Source organism: Plecotus auritus (genome assembly GCF_963455305.1).
Source record: "Plecotus auritus genome assembly, chromosome: 13".
NCBI lineage: Eukaryota > Metazoa > Chordata > Mammalia > Chiroptera > Vespertilionidae > Plecotus > Plecotus auritus.
In genome coordinates, this window is record NC_137779.1 from 11,048,010 (window position 1) to 11,073,862 (window position 25,853).

The window sequence follows — 25,853 nt, forward strand, 5'->3', positions numbered from 1 at the left end:
ACACAGTTGCCATGGAGATGACTCCTCCAGTGGGCAGAGCTGGGAGCCCGGCGGAGTGGCAGGAGGCTGAGAGAAAGGGCTGGTACCGGGTCTGGGGAGTGAGCGCCGGAGGCCTTGGGGACGCGGTGCCAGGGTGTACCAGATGGCTGGGGGGGGAGGCCAGCTCGTCCCACAAGGCAGGTCCCCAGCTGTGCCAGGGCCTGCCGGCCCCTCCTCAAAGCTACCAGGAAATAACAATAACGGCAAAAAGCACAGACACACAACCAGAAAGCAGGTCCTCGCCAGACACTGAAGCTGCTGTCCCCTTGATCTTGGGCCTCCAGAGCTGTGAGAAAGACAGTTCTGTTGTTTCTAAGCCACCCAGGCTGGGGTATCTTGTTACAGAGGCCCAAACGGATGGAAACGGGATGCTCTTACCCCTGACCCTACAGCAGGACCACCAGCCAGTCCAGGGTCATCAATCTCCCCATCTCCAGAGCCTTCACTTCATCACATCTGCAAAGTCCCTTTTGCCATATGAGGTCCATTCATGGGTTCCAGGGATTAGGACCTGGTCATCTTTGGGGGCCATTCTTCAGCAGACCACAGCTAGCAGGAGCACAACCCCAAGTCTGACTGCAGAGCCTGTTCTCTGAAACACCAGGCCAGCAAGAGCGCCCCTGACCCCTCACTCCCAGGAGCGGAATGCCCGGGCTCCCCAACCTGGGAGGATGCTCATAGAGCCAGGCCCTGGACAGACTCAGCCTGGCGGCCACGTCAGCTCAGCACCCCCAGGCGTGGCTCTGGAGCACTCATGGAGCGGAAAGAGGAAAACTGAGAGCTTTGGAGTCCGGCAGTGCTGGGCTTCAGTCTCCACAATGACCTCTGCCAGTGCTGTGACCTTGGGCATGCACTTTGCCCTGAGACTCAGTTTTCCTATCTGTAAAGTGGGCATAATTAGACCCACCTCACAGGGCTGTTGTGCAGGTTAAATGAAAGCAAGGGCTTAACACAGACCCAGCACAGATAACTATTTATTATTATTATTATTATTATTATTATTATTATTGAAAAGGTAGAACTTTGTCACGAGCCTACCCTTCTTAAATAACCTCATTTATACCCTGGGTGCTCTCCTTGGACGTCACCCTGAAGATCTCAGAGGTTACAAAGTAAAACTCCCTCCTCCTGTGTCCCCCAAGGGCCCAGACACTCCACGGGGAACCCCCCCCAAAAAAACAGACAAGAGAGCCCCAATCACAGGTGAAACGTTTAACAGAACAAATGTGAAATGCTAGCAACTTCCTGAGAGGAAAACACGATGAGCAGCCCACCCCAATTCCCAGCCCCGTGAAAGGGGTGTGGGTTCTGAGAACCGAAGTAACAGCCCACTGAACCCCAGTCCCGCCAACAGGCTCTTTCAAAAGCCAGATGTGTGGCATGGAAGATGGAACAAGACGGAAGCAGGCGGAACTGGTTCAGCCCGGAAAACGCACTACAGACTGTAATTAAGAGGGGCCCCTGGAGTGTTTCCAAATGAATAGCCCACCCCCGAAAAAATATTTTGACAGGCGGGCTGAATTATTCAATAGACATTGTTCCTTATTTAAAGCAGAGCGTGGGTTGGCAAGAGGTTATTTTGTTTCCACTCTATTTCTTCGGCGGAGTCTTTCTAGTGCGGATTTCATTACAGTTCCAAGAACCACACTGCAGAGCAGGAGAAAATGTGTAGCGTCAGCTCAGATCCTGGCAGATGCACCTATATTTGATAAATAAATGCTTCAGCCACTAGCCATGTGCACATCCATGCAAATTAAGGAGAAGGACGCACAGTTACCCTCCTGCAGGGCTGCTAATTTCATTGAGAAGACTAATTACTTTTCCTTTTTTTTTTTTTTTTCTCCTTCCTGGCTGGGACAATGCCAGTTACATAAGAGCATTTCTAGTTGCCAGAACTAAACATTAAACTAAGAAACAATGACAATGATTTCTCTCCACGATGGTATGGATTGGGTGGGTAAGGATCTCGGCAAGGTTAAAATATTCCCAGAAGCGTGATGGGACCCTCTTTCCTAAGACAGACCCCGTATACTCTTCCTGGGGGAGGAGAAGGATCCTCGGCTGGCTGTATCTCATGGTGGCACATGACTACATTCATTTGTCTACACTCACAAAACCGGGGGTTTTATGAACCAGCTCTATATAATTGCAACTGACTGACAAAACTGACTCACAAACTAAAAAGTAAAAAAAAAAGAAGAATGCCCGGGATCTGTCTAAACTGGAAAGTTTAATTCTCCAACTGTACATTCATTGAGCCAGAATTTATTGAGCACCTCTGAACGGCTGGGACATTTAATTTCAGGAATCCGGTATCTAGGCAAGAGGCTGAGCTCACAAGCTTTGCAATCAGACAGATCTAGGATTGAATCTGGGTTCTGACATGTACTGTGTGATCTTGGCACAGTCACTTCCCCTCTCTGATCTTTATATTTAATGTCTTTTAAATGGGGATAGTGCTATCGATTTCACTGTGCTGTTTTGGGGAGGCAATGAAATGATGCACAGCATAGTCATCTCTGTATCACTGGGTGGTAAATTGCATCACTGATTTAATTTCACATGAAAGACAAGTCCTTTGGCTCTGGGTCCTGGAAGTTTGAGTTTGATGCTGATAGGCAGAAACCTCGGAGAGGGAGAGAAAGGCATGGAAGACGGAGGGAACAGAGTGAAGGAACAGATCGAGGCAAATGTTAAAGTCCCAGAGCATGTGCGGGAGAAGCCAGTCAACCCCTTTGGCTTCCTAGGAAAGGTAAGACCAGTTTCTGAGCTGAGGAGCCTGTACTCTGAGGAGCCAGAGACCATAGGGAGCCATGAAGGTTGTAGAGCAGGAGAACGGCTTCAAGGCACACTGCCTTTGTTGGCCGCAAAAGGACCTGCATGCTGAGCAAAGAACAGCGTGTTGGAGACATAAAAGACCAGGCCAGCATCATCGTGAGGCTTTGGGGGAAGAGGAGGAGTTGGAGAGAGAGAAGCCAGGAAGAATCGAGCTCACTGGTGCTGTGAATTTCACCAAGAAGCTCATGCAGTGAGTCCTTTATTCATCGACTCCATGGGGGGGACAGTAGCGGCATTTCCTAGGGGTGGGCAGCGGAACTTGCTGCAAACCCTACAGACACTCAAATTCAGGCAGGTGATTAAAAAGCGCTTTTTACAGCTGAGTGCTTCTCTCTCCTTTAGCTATCGCTATTTAGTACATCTTCAATTTAACATAAAACTGCATTAGCCCGTTTCTTGAGCCAACAGGAGGGGGAAGAAATCACTGCTGGCTTTTTAATATGCCCTCTTAGACTGCAAAGAAAAAAATAAAAAAGGATAATTATGTACATCAGCATATTGCTCAGCCCCCACGTTAACAAACGTCCTGAACAATTTCTCTGGCTTCCATTAATTCTGTGCAACTATTATCTAAAATTATTACAGCAAGCAAAGGCGAGCAGGGTATAATGAATAGATTATTTAAATAAATTGCTATGGGTGTGCTGTATAGGCAATCTGAGGGTGATGAATTGTTAGAGCTGGAAGGCACTTCAGAAATTCTGCCATCAAGTCCATTCATTGTACAAAGGGCATGTAGCTGAGCGGCAAGCAACTTCTGCAAGTCACACAGCAAGCTAGAGTCTTGATGCAAGGAAGTGGCACCTATAAGGCGGGGTGCTTAGCCACGGAAGATGCCTTTGACGTTGACTGTCGGCCACCCACGGAGCTAAGCTCTTTCAATGGATCTAATCCACACAACAGTCCTATGAAGTAGGTGCTGCTTGCATGCCCATTTGACAGATGAGAAAACCAAGATTCAAAGGAGTGTCTTGCCCAAGGACTGGCAGCTGGTAAATGGTAAAGCTAGAGTTTGAGCCCACGTCTAACACAAACCTATGCCCTTGTCACAAGTGTATATGCAAATCAGAACATGAACTCTGAAAGGAGTCGAAATACACCGCCAGGGAGGCCACTTGGGCAGAAGCGCTATTCTGAGCTGCCGGCAACTGAAAAACAGCCAACAGGGCCCACTCCCGTTCTGCCTAAAAAGGCAGGTGTAAAGTCCCTTTATAAAGGAGACAGGAGTTTCCATTTGTAAAGTGTCCCCCCTCACATACCAGGAAAAGGAGAATGACTCTTACACCTGAGATTACTTGAGTCTGCATAACAAGCCTAACTAACCAACCCTCTCTACCACACACTGCCTAGGAGCCAGCGGGTAACTTGTGAGTGGAGTAATTGTGGGACGCAGGAGCCAGAGGAAACTAACACAACCCAACACTTTCCTTGCACAAACGGGAAACACGGGGAGTCAGAGGTTAGGATGACACAGTTGACTAGTGGCAAAACAACAACAAAATGGACAAAATCCAGGTTAGCTGACTCCCTTTTATTCATTCAACAAACATATTTTGAGCACTTACTAGTGCCAGGCAGTACACTAGGTGCTGGAGAGACAGCACTGAGGAAGAGAGATCAGGACCTACCCTCAGAGCATTTGAGTCTAAGGCAGCCGTGGGCAAACTACGGCCCGCGGGCTGGATCCAGCCCGTTCGGCTGTTCTATCCGGCCCGCGGAGCCAAAAGAGCGGAGGGTTCTCTTGCTCTCCCCTCCACTCCTTCACCAGCAGCAGTGTTAACATGGCAACGTCAGGAAACACGGCCTCAGCTCCCTCTTCGGAGTGGGTGGATTTATATCCGCCCATTCAGTAGAAGGAACAACCTCTCAATCTTCTAGAGGCTCCTTGTAATGCCCGCGGACACGTCCCCCGACATCACCCTGGGAATGCGTAGACACGTTATCGTGGTGATGTAGGGAGACACGCCCCTGGAGAGCACAGTATCAGAGCATTAGCTAAAAAGGAGACCAACAACACTGTTCCCACTGAAGTTGATGTTTTAAAGACCAAAAACCTTTCAACCCAGTCTACATTGCCATCTACATCTACGTCCCGGGCATAATTTGGAAGTTGCACTAAAGAAAATGTTTAATTTACTGTTTACACATTTTGTTCTTTTCTATTTGTTTTAGTTTTAAATTATTTTATTATATTTAAGTTTAATTTGAAAGGCTTTTGTACCTTTCCTTTGTTAGGCAATTTTATTTTGCCTTTGCCATCTTCAATATAAGGTATGTTATTGTGCTATGATTCCTCCATTTTTTGAAGTTTCAAATTATAATAATTAGTGTTTACATTCTTCTTGTAAAAATGTTTGAAATGAATAAAACTATTGAAATTAAAAAAAAAAGACCGTACCCTTTTATGTAATGATGTTTACTTTGAATTTATATTAGTTCACACGAACACTCCATCCATGCTTTTGCTCTGGCCCTCCGGTCCAGTTTAAGAACCCATTGTGGCCCTCGAGTCAAAAAGTTTGCCCACCCCTGGTCTAAGGGGAAGTTCCAGGAGTTAGGAGAATACATATCAGTGAGAAGTAATCTAGCCTGGCGATCAGGAAAGGCTTCCTTGAGGAGGAGGCGTTAAAGTTAAGACCTAAAGGCCTGGCTAAGTAGCTCAGTTGTTAGAGCGTCATCCCGATATGCCAAGGTTGCAGGTTTGATCCCAAGTCAGAACACATACAAGAGTCAACCAATGAATGCATGAATGGGTGGAACAACAAATCAATGTTTCTCTCTCCCCCTTCCTCTCTCTCTCTCTAAAAAAAAATTTTTTTTTTAAAGGACCTAAAGACAATTGAAAAGATGGAAAGGAGACATTCTGGCAGAACCAGGTATTAATATTTCTATGACCCTGGGCAAACTGCCTAATCTCCCACGAGCTCATGTTCCACATCTTTAAAGCTGGATAATAAATAACATAATAGACAGCACTCAGTAAATGTTAGTTCCCCTTGTCTTCCCCAGGAAGGTGTCCTTCCGATCTAACATGCCATCCTAGGAGGAAAAAAGAGTTGGGTATATATCACCTAAAAACACAAGCCATATTTGTTTTCTTATCCATTCTGTAATATTGATTGAGCACTGGCTACACCTCAAAAGCTTTTGTATCCATGGATGTGGAGTCCCTATTCATCAATTCTAATAGAGAATGTACCAGTCAGCTTAGGCTACGTTATGCTGCAGTAACAAACATGCCAAAATCTCAGTGGCTTAATGCAATAAACGTTTACTTCTCTCTCACAGAGAGTCTGCTGTGGGTCCAGGTAAGTCAGAAATCCAGGTTAAAACAATACTGCAATTCCACATTTTCAACATGAGGCCTTCACACTCCACACCAGGGGTCCTCAAACTTTTTAAACAGGGGGCCAGTTCACTGTCCCTCAGACCGTTGGAGGGCCGGACTATAGTTTAAAAAAAAAACTATGAACGAATTCCTATGCGCACTGCGGGCCCGGGACAAGTCGGCTGCTAAGCAGGACAGGCAGCGGCACCCGGCGGGCCGGATAAATGTCCTCGGCGGGCCGCATGTGGCCCGCGGGCCGTAGTTTGAGGACCCCTGCTCCACACAGTAGAAAAAAGGAAAACACACACAGAGAACTCACACCCACTTTCCTATGCTTAGGCCTAGAGGTAACGCACACCCCTCTGCTCACAGCTCATTGGTCAGACCCAGTCACATGGCCCCATTTAACTGCAGGCGGGGGCTGGAAATACAGCAGAGCACTTGGGCCACTTGCTGAGCGTTACTATCTCTGCCACCAAGACATCTCTGTTTATTGAACACTTACTATATGACAGTGGGGGCACATACAAGTAGGCTATAACTACACCTTCAGTGTATGCCGGTATGGGTCCGACGGTGGACAGCCTGGCTAAAGCTCCTGAATTAAGACCAGAATGTGGCAGATACACACATAAAACCACAGGTAAAAAGAAATAAATAATGGTCCATCGTAGATCTGAGTTCTCAAAACCAGGGTAGGAGTTTTGCCAAGTAACCCGTCCCAGCAGCTTGGCAGCATCCAAGCAATGGTTTTATCTCTACACGCAAGTCACCAAAAATAATGCAGCAGACATTCAGCCACACAATTCCCACAGCACCTGTGGGAGCGGCCTGACCCAGATTTCTATCCTGGGTCCTGTTCCGAGAGTACAAAGTCCAGCCCATCTCAGCCTGTGCCTAGCTAGTAGCAAGGTTCAGCTCAAATACAATAAAACGCACCAGAGGCCTCAAGCTCAGTGCCCACAGGGGCCACAAAATGAAAGGGGAAGTCTGCTGGGATCGGGGCAAACGAGGAGACGTGTCAACACCACCTAAGTATTGCTACTTGGCATTCTTTTTAAATTTCCAAGAGAAGTTGCAAATTTATATGTGACATCACTTAGGTTTTTTTAATGTGGGAATTAAAGTATTAAAAACAATCTTTAGGTTAACCAAGATATATTTTCTGTCCAGATCTATCCAGTGAGCCTGCCGTGGAGGGGGCTCGCGGGGAAGCCAGGCCCCAGTTCCTCTGTTTAAGCACCAGAACAATGCAGGCTGGAGCCTTAAGCAAATCTGAGCCCCCATCACCACCACCACCAAAAGTAGCCATAAAAGGCCAGCTGGTGTGACTCAGTGGTTGAGTGCCGACCTATGACCCAGGAGGACATGGTTCAATTCCCAGTCAGAGCACATGTCTGGGTTGTGGACTCAATCCCCAGTAGGGAGCATGCAGGAGGGGGCTGATCAATGATTCTCTCTCACCCTTGATGTTTCTCTCTCTCTCCCTCTCCCTTCCTCTCTGAAATCAAGATGTATATATATTTTAAAAGTAGCCATAAAAGAGAAAAGCTGCCATCAGCCAACATGCCTCCCAACCAGGGAGTGGTTGTTTATCCAGCTGCTCAATGAAATATTAAATATCCATGAAAAATGTGACTCATGAAGGCAGGAAGGACAGAGAGACATGCTCAGGAGAAAATGCAGGGTACAAAGTGTTATGCATAACTCACCACCAGAACCCAATTAAAAAATGGGCAAAGGACCTGGATAGACACTCATCCAAAGAGGACACACAGGTGGACAATAGACATGAAAAGATGCTCAACATCACTAATCATCAGAGAACTGCAAGTCAAAACCACAGTGAGGTATCACCTCACACCCGTCAGTACGGCTATCATCAGTAATCAACAAACAAGAAGTGTCGGTGAGGATGTGAAGATAAGGGACTCCTCATGCACTGTTGGTGGGAATGCAGATTGGTACAGCCATTATGGAAAACAGTATGGAGGTTCCTCAAAAAATTAAAAATGGGCCCTGACCGGTTTGGCTCAGTGGATGGAGCGTCGGCCTGCGGACTCAAGGGTCCCAGGTTCAATTCCGATCAAGGGCATGTACCTTGCTTACGGGCACATCCCCAGTGGGGAGAGTGCAGGAGACAGCTGATTGATGTTTCTCTCTCATTGATGTTTCTAACTCTCTGTCCCTCTTCCTTCCTCTCTGTAAAAAATCAATAAAATATATTTTTTTAAAAATTAAAAATGGGATTGCCTTATGACCCAGTGATTCCACTTCTGGGAATATATCTGAAGGAACACAAAACACTAATTTGAAAGAATATATGCACCCCCATGTTCACTGCAGCATTATTTACAATAGAGGCCCGGTGCATGAATTCATGCATGGGTGGGGTCCCTTGGGGTGGACTGCAGGGATCTGAAATCAATAAAAATATGTATTTTTTTAAAAATATATGGAAGCAACTCAAGTGCCCAACAACAGATAAGTGGGTAAAAAAGCTGTGGTACATAGACACAATGGAATACTACTTGGCCATAAAAAAATAATTAAATCTTACCTTTTGCAACAATATGGATGGACCTAGAGGGTATTATGCTAACTGAAATAAGTCAGACAGAGAAAGACAAATACCATATGATTTCGCTTATATATCGATCTGAAGAACAAAATAAAAATAAAAACACAAAATAGAAACAGACTCACAGACACAGAGAACAGACTAATGGTTGCCAGAGGGGGTGGGGGGAAGTTGGGGAACTAAATGAAAAAGGTGAAGGAATTAAGAAGTACAAATTGGATGGAGTTTTCTCAAAAAACTAAAAATGGAACTCCCATTAGACCCAGTGATCCCACTTCTAGGAATATATCCCAAGAAACTAGAAACACCAATTAGAAAGGATATGTGCACCCCTATGCTCATAGCAGCACAATTCACCATAGCTAAGATTTGGAAACAGCCTAAGTGCCCATCAGCAGATGAGTGGATTAAAAAACTGTGGTACATCTACACAATGGAATACTACGCTGCAGTAAAGAAGAAGGAGTTCTTACCATTTGCAAAGCATGGATGGAACTGGAGAGCATTATGCTAAGTGAAATAAGCCAGGCAGAGAAAGATAAATATCACACGATCTCACTCATTTATGGAATATAATGAACAACATAAACTGATGAACAAAAACAGATCCAGAGACAGAGAAACATCGATCAGACCATCAAACCTCAGAGGGAAGGTAGGGGAGGGTGGGGGTAAGAGGGAGAGATCAACCAAAGGACTTGTATGCATGCATATAAGCCTAATCAATGGACACAGACACCAGGGGGGTGAGGGCATGAGTGGGGGGGATGGAGGGGTAATGGGGGAATAAGGACACATATATAACACCTTAATCAATAAAGAAATTTTTTAAAAAAGAAGTACAAATTGGTAGTTACAGAATAGTCAGAGATGTAAATTACAGCATAGGGAACATAGTCAATAATACTGTAGTAACTATATATGCTGACAGGTGGGTACTGCAAAACCGGGGCAGGGGCGGGGAGTGTCACTGTGTAAAGTATATGATTGTCTAACTACTATGCTGTATATCTGAAACTAATACAGAATAATATTGAATGTAAACTATAATTGAAAAAAAATTTAAGTGTTTTGTACAATATAAACAGTCTGTATATTGAAACTATATATCAAAAAAAGAGAAAGGAAATGTACCAAAATATCTATATAACTCTTTGGGTTGGAAGGATTATGGATAGCTTTCTTATTTTTCAAGTCATTTAATGGGTTTGGCTTCTTCATAACAAGAAGAGAGAAATACATATTAAAAATTAAACATTTGGCCCTGGCCAGTGTGGCTCAGTTGGTTGAGCATTGTCCCATGCACCAAGAGGTCACCGGTTCAATTCCCGGTTAGGGTCAGGGCACCTGCCTGGGTTTCGGGCTCTTCCTGCAGCAGATCCATGTTTCTCTCTCCCTCTCCCTCTCCCTCTCCCTCTCCCTTCCCTCTCTCTCTCAAACTAATAAAAACATACTCTTTTTTTTTTAATTAAACATTTGTTGGTGTGTGTGTCAAAGAATTTTAGACCTGGAAAAAAATGTTAGCGGTCATCTAGTCTAAAAGTTCCCAGTCAACAGAAGAGGAAACTAAAGACCAGAGAGGCTGCATAACTTTCCCAAGGTCACACAGCGGGGGAGCAACAAAACTGGGATTGAACTCAAGTGTCTTCAATGTTAGTTCAGGTTCAAGCGCAGCAGGTTACTGATCCAGGCATTAATATAGAGGGGAGGGAAACTAAACAAAAAGGAAAAGGAGGGAGGGAGGGAGGGAGGGAGGGAGGAAAATCTTAAAACTTTTCCCACCTACCTATGTTTTTCGCCCCCAAGACAAACCGTTTTGAGTTATCTGCGGACCTGCTCATTTCCATAAAGGCTGATCATCCGAATTTTGTCAAGACTCTGCAAAACATTTCCTCTCCCTAATATTCCCCAAGGTAAGAAAACTTGCAGGAAGAAGCCAAAGAACAATCTTTGCCTCCTAATTTAATTACCACCCTTTTTGCCTATCAGGGCGCTCACCAAGCACTTGGATTTCAATGTTGCTCTCAAAGCCGATGTGCAGTGCAGTGGATGTGGAATTAAGAAAAGTTAATTCTGAATGCCAGTGTAGTTCCTGTGGGAGAACATGCTTCTATAATTTACCTTCCCCATCCATTAGCGCTTTGACAGTGTAGGAATTTAATAATTTAGTCACATCTCACTTCTTGCAAACCAAGCTGCACAAATTTGCTAATAAAAATGCTATCTTGCCCTAGCCAGTTTGGCTCCGTGGATAGAGCACCGGCTTGTGAACTCAAGGGTCCCAGGTTCGATTCCGGTCAAGGGCATATGCCCAGGTTGCGGGCTCAGTTCCCAGTAGGGGGCATGCTGATCAATGATTCTGCTCATCAATGATATTTCTATCTCTCTCTCCCTCTCCCTTCCTCTCTGAAATCAATAAAAATATTTTTAAAAGGTTATCTCAACTAAACTATACCAACATGCAAATCACCTAACTCTTATACAAAATATGGAAATCATGTTAGCTAAATCCTTGGTTTAAAATGCCTTTTCTGGAGGGGACTAATTTCATGAAGTCACAGAAAGTTCAAGAAGGGTTTGGGAGATGGGAAAACTTGAGGACTGGGCAGGGGAGACAGAAAGAAACATGGAGAGAAAGAGAATTTAATGTTAAGTCCACAAAGAAATGGAGAGATAAGCAGAGGGGAACAGAGACACAAACATACAAAGAGAGATAGAGACAAAGAGATCAAAATGGAGACTGGGAGGCAGACAGAGGCAAAGACAGATAGGAAGACAAAGAGACAGCCCGACCAGTGTGGCTCAGTGGTTGAGCGGCGACCTATGAACCAGGAGGTCACAGTTTGTTCAAGCCCCAGTGTGGGGCGTGCAGGAGGCAGCTGATCAATGATTCTCTCTCATCATCGATGTTTCTATCTCCCTCTCCCTTTCCCTTCCTTTCTGAAATCAATAAAAATATATTTTAAAAAATAAAGAGAGAGAGAGGAGGGAGGGAGAGATATATGCTGGTCTTCCTTCAACTTTAATGCTCACATCAGGTCATCATCATCATCATCCTAACAAACCATAGACCGTCTATCACCTGGGTTCAGTGTGTCCACCAAGGTCAGGAGCAAGGTCAAAACAAACTGAGGATCTGAGCCTCGCCCATGGAGGCAGAGCCTAGCAGTGCATTCTAGGCAAACTAATCCCAAAAGCATCCGCTCTCTGCCTCCTGACCAGACAGGCCTCCCGGGAGCGAGAGGGGAATTTCGACGCGCTCATATAATGAAGCTGATGGCTGCAGGCCGGGGAAACGCCAAGCGCAGAGTGCTTTCAAAACACACTCGCTCTCTCGCTACTGTGATCTGAGGACATCAGATGTGGTCATCAGCGCAAAGCCAAGGTTTGTTTGGCCCCCAGACTTCACAGACTGGCCTTCACAACCTCAGGATTTGGCCTGAATTTACTCTATCAGCTGATATTACACAATAAAGAAAAAATGATAGCGATTATAATATCAACAAGCATTTTTTTTTACCATTGATTGTGTGGCAGGCATTGGACAGAACTTTACAAGAAGTATGTCAATCCATGGTCACCACAAAACTTCTGCATTTTAGAAACGGCATTCTGTAAGGCAGTGGTCGGCAAACTCATTAGTCAACAGAGCCAAATATCAACAGTACAACGATTGAAATTTCTTTTGAGAGCCAAATTTTTTAAACTTAAACTTCTTCTAACGCCACTTCTTCCAAATAGACTCACCCAGGCCGTGGTATTTTGTGGAAGAGCCACACTCAAGGGGCCAAAGAGCCACATGTGGCTCGCGAGCCGCAGTTTGCCAACCACTGCTTTAAGGCAAAACAACTGAGGCTCAGAGGAGCTAAGTGTTCTGTCCAAGAGCACACAGTAATGGGTGGGGGAGACAAGTTTAAACCCATCAACCAGATCAACCACAATGCCTCTCTTCCAAGTCTCACCAGGAAGGTTCAGTTAATTAAAGACTGCAGCTCCAAGGGGCCAGGGAAATGATTCTGAAATTCACAATGTCCCCTTTCTCAAGGGGCTTTGTATGTGCTGTTCCCTCTACCTGAATGCTTTTCCTTTCCACAAAAACTCTGCTAGTGAAGAATTTCATAAAGGGGAAAAACTACTCTGTTTTTGCTCATCACTCTATTCATAGTACCCTGGCCCATAGTAGGCGATGTTTTATGTGTTTAATGAATTAATGAGTGAGTGAGTGAATGACATAACTAAAAATATATGTCAGAATCAAGATTAGAAATATGAAGATGGGAGCTCTAGCTGGTTTGGCTCAGTGGATAGAGCGTCGGCCTACAGACTGAAGGGTCCCGGGTTCAATTCTGGTCAAGGACGCATGCCCAAGTTGCAGGCTCGAACCCCAGTAGGGGGTTTGTAGGAGGCAGCCAGTCAATGATGGGAAAATGCCTTAAGAAACAGGTAAGGGAGTTGAAAATCATCTCTATTGATGGACTAGGAAAGAAGCAGAAAACTAATGTTTTGTTATATGTTATAATCTGACTTTTAAACTATGTGCTTATAGTATTTCAATACAATTAAATCATAAAAAATTGAAAGTAATTATCAGAATCTTTTTAATACAAGAAGAAAAATGAAAGGGAGGGAAAGAAATGGAAAGAAAATTAGGGGAAATGTCAGTGAGAAGGTGTCGGGCAGGGCAATTGCTCCATGTAGAGGGAACATGTGTTCTCCAACTCACGTCCCCACCACTCTTCTGTTTTTCTGGTCCAGCCTGCTTGTTGATACGTCATGCCTGGATGCTATAAGCAGTTGAGTTTGCAGCTCTTAGATGTCAAAAAGTGGCTAGTTCAGACTAAAATGTGAGTGGCTGCTATGTTTACTTTTTTTTTTTAATAGGCACTTATTGAACCTATCAAGATCCCAAATGATGGGATTCGTAGGAGACATATTTTTTAGTTCCTCTCAGACTACGTTAATACTCTTTACTCTCTCTTCAATTCAGGTTTGACCCAAAGGACAGAAATTCAGTCCCAGGCACTCTACCTCCAAAGGACTTCTGTAGATCTTGCCAGATTTCTCTGCATTCTGACTTTCGTTGTTTTGGTTTGGTGTGGTTGTTTTTTGTCTGATGTTGGGATTTTTTAGTTTTGTTTTTGGATATGGGTGATGGTTTGTTTGTTTTCTGTGGGAGTTTTTGTTCTGTTCGTTTTTGCCTTTTTTAAGACTCATTGTTAGCTGCTGGCAACTAGAGGCCTGTTTCTCCAAAGAATCTTGGCCCCTGACGAAATAAGGAATGCAGGGCTCCCTTTGATTGGCACATACTTTTGAAAGCTTCTGTGTCCCTCCGTGGCTCTGAGGTAACAAGCACAGACAGCCAGGATTGCTGGGGTCACACAGGAAGCCCCGTTAGCTTTGCATAATAAAATGCTGCACAGTTGGAAAACGTCTCATGCTGGGCCCATTTTCCTAGCTGTTTGGCACCTGCAAAGGGAAAAATGACTTTGAATTGAGGGGTGGCAGTGAGAGAAACAAAGGCATCCAACGTCAGATGCTCTTTGTACTGCGAGCTTGAGAACAGTGTAACTCAGAAGGGGAGAGAGATTTGTTGCTGGAGGCTGGTGTCTAAGAGACTGAATCTCTACTTGAGTCAATTACATTTGATTCAGGACTTCCTGAGCATCATTGTGTGAAAGGCAGTACATCTGACATGCGGGGATGCAATAATGAGGAAGACAGAGCCACATTTCTCAAGGACCGTGAAGTTTAGTATGGAAAATCAGGCAATACCAAAGTAATGATAAATATGGTTTCCAACTATGTATGTGTCATCTTATCTCTACTGCTGAGCATATATCCTCCCCCCAACTTTTTTTTTTTTTACTTTTTTTTTTTCTTTTTTTTTTTTTCTTTTTTTTTTTTTTTTTTTGTAAGCACCAACATGCTCCCAATCTCAAGCTTTTTGGTCCAGGTGAGCCAGCACCCAATGTCGCTTCTGCCGCCTGAGCGAGAGATCAACTTGCAATTACATTGTTTGAGACCCTGGATCCAACCATACCAGAAATCCTCCCCATGAGTCTTTTCTGAGCCATCAAGCCATAAAGTCCCTTTTCGATTGTTTGTTTGTTTTGCCTAAGTTGGCTGAAGTTATCTCTTTTAAGCGAAAGAGTCCTGACTAATGAAAATACAGACAGCCCTGGCTGGTTTGGCTCAGTGGATGGAGCATCGGCCTGCGGACTGAGGGGTCCCAGGTTCGATTACGGTCAAGTGCATGTACCTTGGTTGTGGGCACATCCCCAGTTGGGGGCGTGCAGGAGGCAGCTAATCAATGTTTCTCTCTCATTGATGTTTCTGACTCTATCCCTCTCCCTTCTTCTCTGTAAAAAATCAATAAAATATATTTTTTAAAAATACAAATATTAACTTCTTTCCTCATCGAAACAATCCCAAGGGGAAAATAAATAAACAAACCTGTAAGTTTTACAAGAAAGAACACAACTCAGGGCCCTAAAGAGGGTACAACCAGTCCTGTCGGTTTTACTGTGTCCTGCAACCGAGCAATCCTAAAGAAAATCCTTCCTGGTGCCAGGATGGGGGCCGTGGCCTGAGGTCCCCCAGCCCAGACCGGGGTGGGGGGGTTGAGACAAGAGCTCTGAGTACGATCGATCAATGGAGAGAAGAGCGTGAACCTGGAGGCAGGAAGACCTCTCAGAAGGCAGGCTGCTAAAACTTGTCCAGACAAAAAGGCCTAGAACAGTGCTTCTCCAACTTCAATATGCATATGGACCGGCTGGGGTGCTCACTGAAATCCAGAGTCCAGTTCTGTAGGTCTGAGGCAAGGCATTTCTAGACAGCTCTCTAGTGATGCCGATAGTGCTGAACCAGAATCACACTTAAATATATATATATATATAATCCTATCTAATAAAGAGGGAATATGCTAATTAACCATCACTCCGTCACAAAGATGGCTGCACCCACAGCTGAGGCCAACTTCCCATAAGGAGCCTTAACAAGCAATCAGCAGGGACCTGAGGCTACACCCTCCTCCACCCCCATGGGGCTTGACAGGGGACCTCAGGCCAGCAGGGCTTGACAGGGGACCTCAGCCCACCTTCCACACCCAGCAGGGCTTGACAGGGGACCTCAAGGTGCACTTCCTGTCCTGGTGCTGGGCTAGGGGACCTCAGGCTGCTCCCCCTGCCCCAGTGCCAGGCCAGGGGACCTCAGGCCACGCTCCCCACCAGGTGGGGCTTGACAGGGGACTTCAGGCCACACCCCCCACCAGCAGGGCTTGACAGGGGACCTCAAGGTGCACTTCCTGTCCTGGTGCTGGGCTAGGGGACCTCAGGCTGCTCCCCCCACCCCAGCGCCAGGCCGGGGACCTCAGGTCGTGCCCCCCACCTGGTGGGGCTTGACAGGGGACCTCAGGCCGCACTCCCCACCCCAGCACTGAGCCAGGGGACCTGAGGCTGCGCCCCCCCCCCCCCGCCTGGTGGGGCTTGATGGGGGACCTCAGGCCATGCCCCCCACCCAGCGGGGCTTGACAGGGGATCTCAGGCCATGTCCCAACACCTGGTGGGGCTTGACGGGGGCCCTCAAGGCACACCCCCCCACCCCAGTCAGGGCTGGGGGACCTCAGGCCACGCCCCCCATCCTGGCACCAGGCCAGGGGACCTGAGGCTATGATCCCTGGCCTGCTATGATCCCGGGGCTTGACAAGGGTGGGACTAGCGAGGTCTGGATCTATCCCAATGCGGTGGTGGGGGAGGGGGCCGGGTCTGGGTCTCACATGATTTTGAGGCGCATGTGGGTGGACGGGGACTTGACTCTGGGTCCCGTGGTGTGCCCCAGACTCTGACAGGAGGAAGGTTTTCATATACATTTTACTAATTTTCTTTCATCTCTGACACTTATATTATAGAGAAAGGGCAAATAACAATATTAAATTATTTCCTCTAATTAATCCCCTTTTAATGTGCACGAATTTCATGCACCGGGCCACTAGTATATATATAATTTCATTTTCTTCTTAAAAATATATATAATATATATATAATTGATTTCAGAGAGGAAGGGAGAGGGAGAGAGATAGGAACATCAATGATGAGAGAGAATCATTGATCAGCTCCCTCCTGTACCACCCACTGGACACGTGCCCTGACCAGGAATCGAACTGTGACCTCCTGGTTCATAGGTCAACACTCAACCACTGAGCCAGGCCAGCTGGGCCAGAACCACACTTTAAATCGTCAGGGCTTAGACCAGGGCAGTGAACAGCCAGAGGTTTAGGACAGAAGTGGCTGTTGAACATATTTTATTTGGTTCATACAACATTATTAAAAATTTAAAAATTGTTATTAAAACTAATTTCCCTGTTTTTTGTGTATGTTTGAAACCTTTCATTATAAAAGGTGGTCTTAAGTTTAAATTAATTGCCAAAACCTAACAGTGATTTTACATAAATGCCCCAATTTCTGGCTTCCCGGGAAATTGTCGATCTGACTGTACGGGGCCCACAATCCTGCCTGGCAATGGTGATCTTCCAGTGGCTGCCCGGGGCCCCACGGTCCATCTGCTCAGCACAGCACAGTGATGAAGGGCTTGGACCTGGACCCACCCGACCTAGTTCCCATCCTGACTTGGCACTTTCTCTCCATGATTTGGGGCAAGTGACTTTTACCTTGCTGTGCCTCAGTGTCCCTATCTGTGAAATGGGAGTGATTACAAGTAGCAACCTGGAGAGGGGCGCGTTGGAATAATTCAATAAAGAATCTAAAGCAAAGTGCTTTAGACGGTGCCTAGCATACAGCTGGAACTAGGTAAGGGCTGGGATCATTATCCATATGTTGGTCCTTGTATGCAACCCCTGGTTTGGTGGTGAAATACTGGTAATAGGATACTGTCAGTGGTGAGGCCAGGAAGACCCCTCTGACTAGTTATGGAGACTACAATCCCGGGAAGATAAAATGCCCTGGGTCGGGGGGTAGGGATGGAGGTAAAAATTTGATGCACCCAAGCATTTGGCCACTAAAGTCTCTACGTGTCCAGATTCCAGCACTTTCGGAGTCTCCCCTCTTCCTGTTAGACCAGGGCCTAACCTGAGGTGAGGACAGCTGGCTCCAGGCAACCCTGGCGCCCCGGAGAAGGCGCACACCCAACACCCTGCGGCTCCCCCGCTGGGGAAGAGGGACACTGCTGGGGACCCAGGCCGCTGCGCCCGAGGGACCGCTCGCACCCGGCGACCACCTGTTTTCCGCGCGCCGACGCGCACACCCTTGCAGGGACCCACCCCCCGAAACCGGGTCGGATCCCACGCGTCCTGCGCCTTCTCGCCGCCGCGGTCCTCTTCCGTCGTCGCCCCACCCCCAGTTCTAGCGCATCCTCCGGCTCCAGCAGCCCCATTCCCGGGACGTGTCCTGTGTCCGCCTCCCGGTCCCAGATAACCCCCCACAACTCCCTACCCAGAGCGGGCTGCCGCTCCGGAGACAGGACCGCGGCGGCCGGTCCCCTTCGCAGCCCGGCCCTGCCTACCTTCCCCGACCGCAGCGACGGTGGGCCCGCCGTCCCTCCTCCGCCGCCTCCAGCGGCGTCGCCACCTGCGCAGCAAAACCACCTGCGCGTGACCCTCGATCGCCAACCCCCACCACACACATACACACACGCACACACGTGCGCGCGCTCTGCCCTTAGCTGTGGGACCAGGGGAAGCTCATTAAGGGTTGAGGAGCCGAGCCACCCGGTCTCCCTCCTCCTCCACCACAGCCCCGAGAAAAGTTGTCTCTGCAGTTGCGTTTCTCCGCGGGCAGAACCCATTCCCACGTTCCTCCCTCCCCCACGCGTGCGTTCACTGCTGCTGCTCAAATGCAGAGTGCCCCTGGCGCTGTGCACCCGCTGTCCCTCCACCAGCAACACTTTTCCCGTCTCCCAAGGTCCTCAACGGAAAACCAAGGTGTGGGGGGCCTGAGGGGCCTGGAGGGCCTGGGGGGGTGGGCCTGGCGAGTCAACCTCCATCTCTAGAAGAAACTGCCAGCTCCAACGTGCAGGGTTTTTCATCGGGGCTTAAAGCACCTAAAATGGACTTTGAGCCGGTTTATTTCACCCCTTTGTGACCCAAATGAAATAGAGTCGTTGTTGGAAGTAGTAAAGGAACTGTCTGTGCTCAGAACAGTGTCTGGCACATAGTAGGCACTCCATGATGTTAGCTATTATTATCTATTATTATTGTCTGCCTGCGTTCAGCGTGACACCCACCCCAAAGCGGAAATGGAACAGAACAGGGTGGGAACCATCTCCTTTTCGCCCTCTTCAGGGTGAGTAATGTCACCAGAGGATTGTGGCCAAGGGTAGCCTGCAGACTCTGTTCTGTCTGGTTTAGTCGGTGTTTTAGAAAAACGTGAGTTAATTGCCAATACTTAAAAACTCAGAGATCACAAAAATGTGGGGATTTTCAGTAACTCTTTGAAAAATAGAAGGTTGGGACCACACTGAGTCCACTTTCCTGGAGGCGGAAGCTCACAAGGGGGAGGAGGGGGGCTCTTTAAATAGGTGTTTCCTCTGATTGGTCAGTTTCCATGAGTCTCACTGCCCTCATTTATAAGATCTGTGGGCCCCTGGAGGCCACTGTGGTCTAAGACCCAATGCTGAGTTTTCTCCAGTTTCCCCAAGAAATTGCTGTCCCTATCCCCATTTTACAGGTAAGAAAACTGAGGCTCAGAAAAGTCTAGTAAATTGGCCAAGGTCACACAGCTTTAGAGCAAAACTGAAACTTGAACCCAGTCTTTATGCCCCAAGTGCCTTAGCAGGATAAGGAAAAGCAGAAAAGGGGGAAAGTGGTTTACACCAAGCTGTCTTTCTGAAAGGACCGTTTTTATTAATAGCACCCTTGGCCAGTTTGTTGAGATTCCTTAACAAGAATTTAAATGTTAGCTTCACCTACATTGGCGGTGCCCTCTCCCACACTCACTCTCCACCTCCTTATTTTTCTCATGTAAGCGCTTTGAAAAATTCTAACGCTTTAACTAAAATCGAAAATGTTTCTTATTTCATCCACCCCTAGTTACTGGCACTGTAGGTGTTCTTTCCTTTCCGTTTCTATCTTTTCTTTTTTTAGACTCTTTATTTATATTTTACTCTTTGTAGTTTGTAAATTCCCTCTTGCCAGCTGCTCGAAAAACCAAAGTGTCTTTACTGTTAAGTTTCCAATTAGGGTTGTTCAGCCTTTGGGCTGAACAAACACACACATTAGAGGAAATGCGTGCTCGTGCACATCCACACTATTATACATAGTCGCACGCTAACAGCGTCTGGGTGTCTCTCCAGGCCTCATTGTCCCCAAATGTATTTATAGATCTTAAAGTCAACCACCAAAGTCACTAACAGGTTTTTTTAATGAGCATGATTGTACTTTTCACATGAAAGTTTTCGAAGGGTTTGGTTGCAACCATTAGCCATAAAAGTGATCCTACATTGTTGTCAATGTATAGGTGTTGGCAACTAAGTCCAAAGAATTTAAAGCACAGTGGAGACAACCCCCGCTCCCCCCACTCCAAAAAAAAAAAAAAAAAGAGACACATATCCAGGCCAAATGCAGCCATTTATGACTTCTGTTCTCAGCTTTTAGGGCAACCAGTGTGTCTACCTCTCAGAGGTCCTCCTTAATGTTTTTCCCTCTTCCTTAGTTTTTTGGGCCCCTGGACCCCTTTGGTCCTCTCCAGGTGGACAATGTGCGTTGTCCATCATCCCATTGCATCCAATTACTCTGCAGGGTGGGCAGAGGAAGAGGGAGGGGCTTCAGGGACTACAAATTGAAGAAGAGGGAAGGAGTGAGAGGTCCTCCCTGGGGTCTAACGGTGGCCTCAAGCATCTTTAAGGTGTTACTCCAAGTGTGGTCCACAGACCAGCAGCTGACACCGCCATCACCTGGGAGCCTGATGGCAATGCAGATTCTCAGACCCCACCCCGGACCTGCTAAAGCACACACTCTGGGGTGGGGCTCCCAGCCAGCCTGTGGTTCTCCAAGTGATTCTCATGAGTTCTGAAGTTTGAGGTTTTGCGCTAAAGTCATCTATGTCGCTTTCTCTACCATAGTCACTTCACCAAAGCCCCCCCCCCTTTCTGTTATCCTGGGAAGACCCCAGAGAGAAAGGAAGGCTAGAAACCCTTCCCACCACACTGAAGATCTTGAATAACTTCATCCCTTGCCTTTGGAATAAATAGATCATCTCATCTATATGTATAAAAGCCTAAGTGATCGTTACAACCGCCTGACCACTTGACCAGTCGCTATGACACGCACTGACCACCAAGGGACAGATGCTCAGGGCAGGAGCTGCCCCCTGGTGGTCAGTGCGATCCCACAGCGGGAGCACCCCTCAGCCAGAAGCTGGGCTCATGGCTGGCGAGCACAGCTGCGGTGGCGGGAGCCTCTCCAGCCTCTGCGGCAGCGCTACCCAGCCGGTGGCAGCGGGCCTGGGATGAGCAGGAGCAGCGCCCGCCCTGGCTCGGGCTCCTCCCCAGCCACCTGCTGCTTGGCACACTGCTACTTCCCTTGGGGGATGTCGGACTGCCGGTTTCAACCTGATCCCTGCAGGCCCTGCAGGTCTGACATCCCCTGAGGGGAACCAGATAGCGAGAGAGAGCAGGCCAGGCTGAGGGACCCCACTGGTGCATGAATTTGTGCACTGGGCCTCTAGTAATTCAACAATAAGCAAATATCCGATTAAAATGCAGGCAAACTGTTTGAACAGAAAGTTCCCAAAAGGAACTATAGAAATGGCTAATAAGCACATGAAAAGGTGTTCAACAGCATCAATCATTAAGGAAATGAGATTAAACCTAAGGAGATACCACTCCACACCTCCCAGAATGGCTAAAGCTAATAAGACTGACAAGATCAAGGGTTTGTGAAGATAGGGAGCAAACGGAACTGCCGGTGGGAATGCAAAATGGTACAAAGAATTTGGAAAAGAGTTTAGCAATTTCTTATCAAGCTCAACATAGTTATCATAGGACCCAGCAATTCCACTCCTACTCATTTATCTAAGAGGAATGAAGACGTATGCCCAAAGACTTGCACACAGCAGCTTTATGCACAAGAGCCCCAAAGTGGAAGTGACCCAAATGTCCACCAATATGTGCATAGATAAGCAAATTGTGGCATATCCATTTAATGGAATGCTATTTAGCAATGAAAAGGGAATCAACTACTGACACACACAACATGGATGAATATAAAAAACATTATGCTGAGCCCTAGCTGGTTTGGCTCAGTGGATAGAGCGCCGACCTGTGGACTAAAAGGTCCCAGGTTCGATTCCAGTCAAGGGCACATGCCTGGGTTGCAGGCTCGATCCCAAGTAGTGGGCGTGCAGGAGGCAGCTGATCACTGATTCTCTCTCATCATTGATGTTTCTCTCTCCCTCTCCCTTCCTCTCTGAAATCAGTAAAAATATATTTTTAAAAAAACATTATGCTGAGCTTTTTGAAAAAGCCAGAGAGGAAATGTTATGTATTATTCCATTTGTGTGGAATTCTAGGGAGCTGTAGGGATAGAAAGCGGGGCAGCCAGTGGCTGCCTGGGGCTGAGGGGGGTGGTGAGAAAAGTTTCTGGGGTGACAGAATTAATCTGTATCTTTACTGAGTGGTGGTTACACAGGTGCATACATCCGCCAAAATTCATCAAACTGAGCACTTAAAGTGAGTGCATTGTTGCTCATAAATCGCCCCTCCATAGACTTGCTTATTTTTAGCATTATTGCATGTAAATGACGCTTGGATGTGGGGGATTATTTTTAAGTGCTGTCCTGGCCCAGCTGTGCCCAGGAGGAAATCGCTAACACCAAAAGGGACAGAGGCCTCTCTGGCATCGGGTTTATCTTGGCGCTGAGCCTGTGTTCTCTGTTCCCGCTGCAGCGTGGGGGCAGTTCAGGAGGGCAGAGGTTTTTCCCACATCAAATAACTTCAAATGCCCGGTAATTGGGAAGCCAGCGTCCCTGGCTCAATGCAATTAAAGCACTCCTCACTGCGCCCCTTGAACCTGCGCGACAATGCTGGGGGAGAGGTTCTGTGAAGAGCGCAGGAGCCTCCGTTGGGGCTGCCGGGGGACTCTCACCAGCCACTTGCAGGCACCTGTGCTCCAGCCTCTAAGCTGCTTGCCTAATTGGAGTGAGGATCATTAGGCCAATTCCGTGTTCCTGAGCTATTTGGAGAGAGAAGAAAGCCACAGGCTTGAGTTGACACTGACGGTCCAACAAATGAGGCTGGCTTCTGACAGGAAGGCTGACCTGCCACGTTTCCAACTCTAGGGGGCGCCACTCACATAGAATAAATACCATGGGAATGGCGCCCCCGGAACTCGGTGGGCAACTGTGGCAACTCCACGTGAGGCATGGAACTGGGCACCAGCTGCCAAGGTTTCTGCCATTACCTAGAATAATCCCCATAAGGAATCAATTTTATGTTTACAAGCACCTTTTTTAGGGTAAAATTCACATAGCATAAAATTAATCAGTTTAAAATGCTCAATTCGGTGACATTTAGCAAAGTCGTTGAGCACCATCATCACTATCTAGTTCCAAAACATTTTTACCACCCACTATGGAAACTATACCCAGTAAGCAGCGACTCCACAGCCCCTCCCAGCCCCTGGCAACCACTGGTCCATTTTCTGTCTCTGGGATTATCTATTCTGAACATTTCCTGTAACTGGAATCATGCGTCCGGCTTCTTTGATTCAGCCGCATGTTTCCAAGTTCCATTCATGTTGCAGCATGTGTCAGTATTTCATTCCTTATTATGACTGAATAATATTCCATTGTATGAATACATATTACATTTTCTTTTTCTTTTTTTAAATATATCTTACTGATTTTTTACAGAGAGGAAGGGAGAGGGATAGAGAGTTAGAAACATCAGTGAGAGAGAAACATCGATCAGCCACCTCCTGCACACCCCGTATTGGAGATCAAGCCCGCAACCAAGGTACATGCCCTTGGTCGGAATCAAACCCGGGACCTTTCAGTCTGTGGGCCGACACTCTATCCACTGAGCCATATCACATTTAGAGTGATGAACAATTGGGTGTTACAGGCCCCTTTTACGGTGTAATCTCAGTCCTAGGAGTCCCTGCCACCTGAATTCTTCACACTTCCCTGCTGTCTTAGTCGGTTCTGCTGCTCTAAGAGAATACCATCACCCAGGCAGCTTAAGCAACGAAATGTATTTCTCACAGTTCTGGAGGCTGGAAGCCTGAGATCAGAGTGCCAGCGCGGTCGAGTTCCTGATGAGGGCCCTCTCCCCGGCTATGTCCTCACGTGGCCTTGGCTTGGTGTGCTCACACACAGACATCTCAGGTCTCCTCTCTTCTTTCAAGAACACTAATGTCATTACGAGGACCCCAGTCTCATGGCCTAATCTAAGCAAATCACCTCCCCCGGGCCCCCTCCAAATACCATCACATGGGGGTTAGGGTTTCAATCTATGAATTGGGGAGAGGACACATTCAGTCCTTAGCACCTACTTCTGCCTATTTGGCCACCCTACTTTATGCCTGTTCCATGGATGCGGGATATACTCTCTAATATTGAAGGAAAGAAAGGTGGAAGGGAGGGAGGGAGAGAAGTCGTCAGATAAATAATAAAATATTGTAAGGCTGCTATTATTTATTCAACAAACATTTAGGGGGTGTTTCTTATGTGGCAGACAGGGTCAATGATGGAGAAACAGCAGTGGACAAGACTTCCTACCATAATAATCCTCACTTTTCCCTCCTTCAACTTCTAATTTTTTTATATATATTTTATTGATTTCTTACAGAGAGGAAGGGAGAGGGATAGAGAGCTAGAAACATCGATCAGCTGCCTCCTGCACACCCCCTACTGGGGATGTGCCCACAACCAAGATACATGCCCTTGACCGGAATCGAACCTGGGACCCTTCAGGGGTCGACGCTCTATCCACTGAGCCAAACCGGTTACGGCCAACTTCTAATTTTTAAATTTCACAACTCCCCTAGCTCCTTCCACCCCCCAAATTGGCTGGTTTCTTCTCTCCCATCTCACACTTTGCTTCCATCCTGTTCCATGATTATGCCAATTATCTTCCCAGCAAATTAGATGTGCTTTTTTAAAAAGATACTCCACTGAAAAAGCTGTGTAAAAGGCCAATAAGCCCAAGAAAAGATATTCAGATCATTAGGGAAATGCAAATTAAAACCACACTGAGATATCAACAACACTCCCTCTAGAATGATTAAATTAATAAGGCTGGAAACATCAAGTGTTGGCGAGGATATAAAGCAACTAGAACTCTCCTACGTTGCTGGTGGGAATGCAAAATGGGACAATAACTTCGGAAAAGTCCCTTATAAAGTTAAAGAGGCACTTACTATATGACTCAGCAATTCCGCTCCCAGACTTCTACTGAAGAGACAGTGCTGAGTTCGAGTCCAGACCTTTTCCGTTTCCAAGTGTGTGGCCTTGAGCAAATGATCCAGCCCCTCTGAACTCAGCTTCCTCACCTGTGAACTGGGGATACGAATAACACTTCACTCATTCATTCATTCATTCATTCAATAGTTATTGTGCGCCTCTGTGAACCTGGCTCTGGGCGTACAATAGTGAATGAGGCAGTTATCCTCAGAGAGGCTGACGATTTGGGAAGGAATGTGGGCATTGAACAAATAAGCAAAACTATCCCTACAACTGCTGATATGGGCTGGAAGGAGAGGAACAGGGAGCTGGCAGAGGGGGCACTTAGGGTGCTGAGTGTATGAGGAGTGAGAGAGGCTCTTCTGGGGCAATGGCCCATAAATGAAACCAGGACAGAAAGCAGGTCGAAAGGCCCCCCAGGCCACAGAATCTCCGCGTGTCTGAGGAGCCGGGACACTGACGGAGCCAGCAGCCAGCGACCCGATTATACCTGTCTGGTAAACCAGATGAGGATTTGGGGCATTCTCTTAAGTGCAGTGGGCGAGTCCAGATTTGGGTCCCCTTGAAGCAGAGGGGGGAACCCATACTCGGAGGACAAGGGCAGGTGCGCAGCGGTTCTAACAAGCAAGGGAACTTAGAACCGAGGCTTGTCTCG

The 25,853-nt window shown here is 47.0% G+C and overlaps 1 protein-coding gene across 2 annotated transcripts in view; it reads right to left on the bottom strand.

Moving 5' to 3' along the window:
- The window catches only part of RPH3A (rabphilin 3A), a 150,619-nt gene extending 125,386 nt beyond the window's left edge, over positions 1 to 25,233 (bottom strand). The window contains exon 1 of one of the 2 annotated variants that reach the window (XM_080650258.1): positions 25,156 to 25,233. The gene's annotated coding sequence lies outside the window, so the exon portion shown is untranslated. Of the gene's footprint in view, positions 1 to 18,302; positions 18,441 to 25,155 lie in introns of those variants that run through there. The other variant, XM_080650257.1, reaches the window with a different exon arrangement.
- Positions 25,234 to 25,853: the final 620 nt, after the last annotated feature.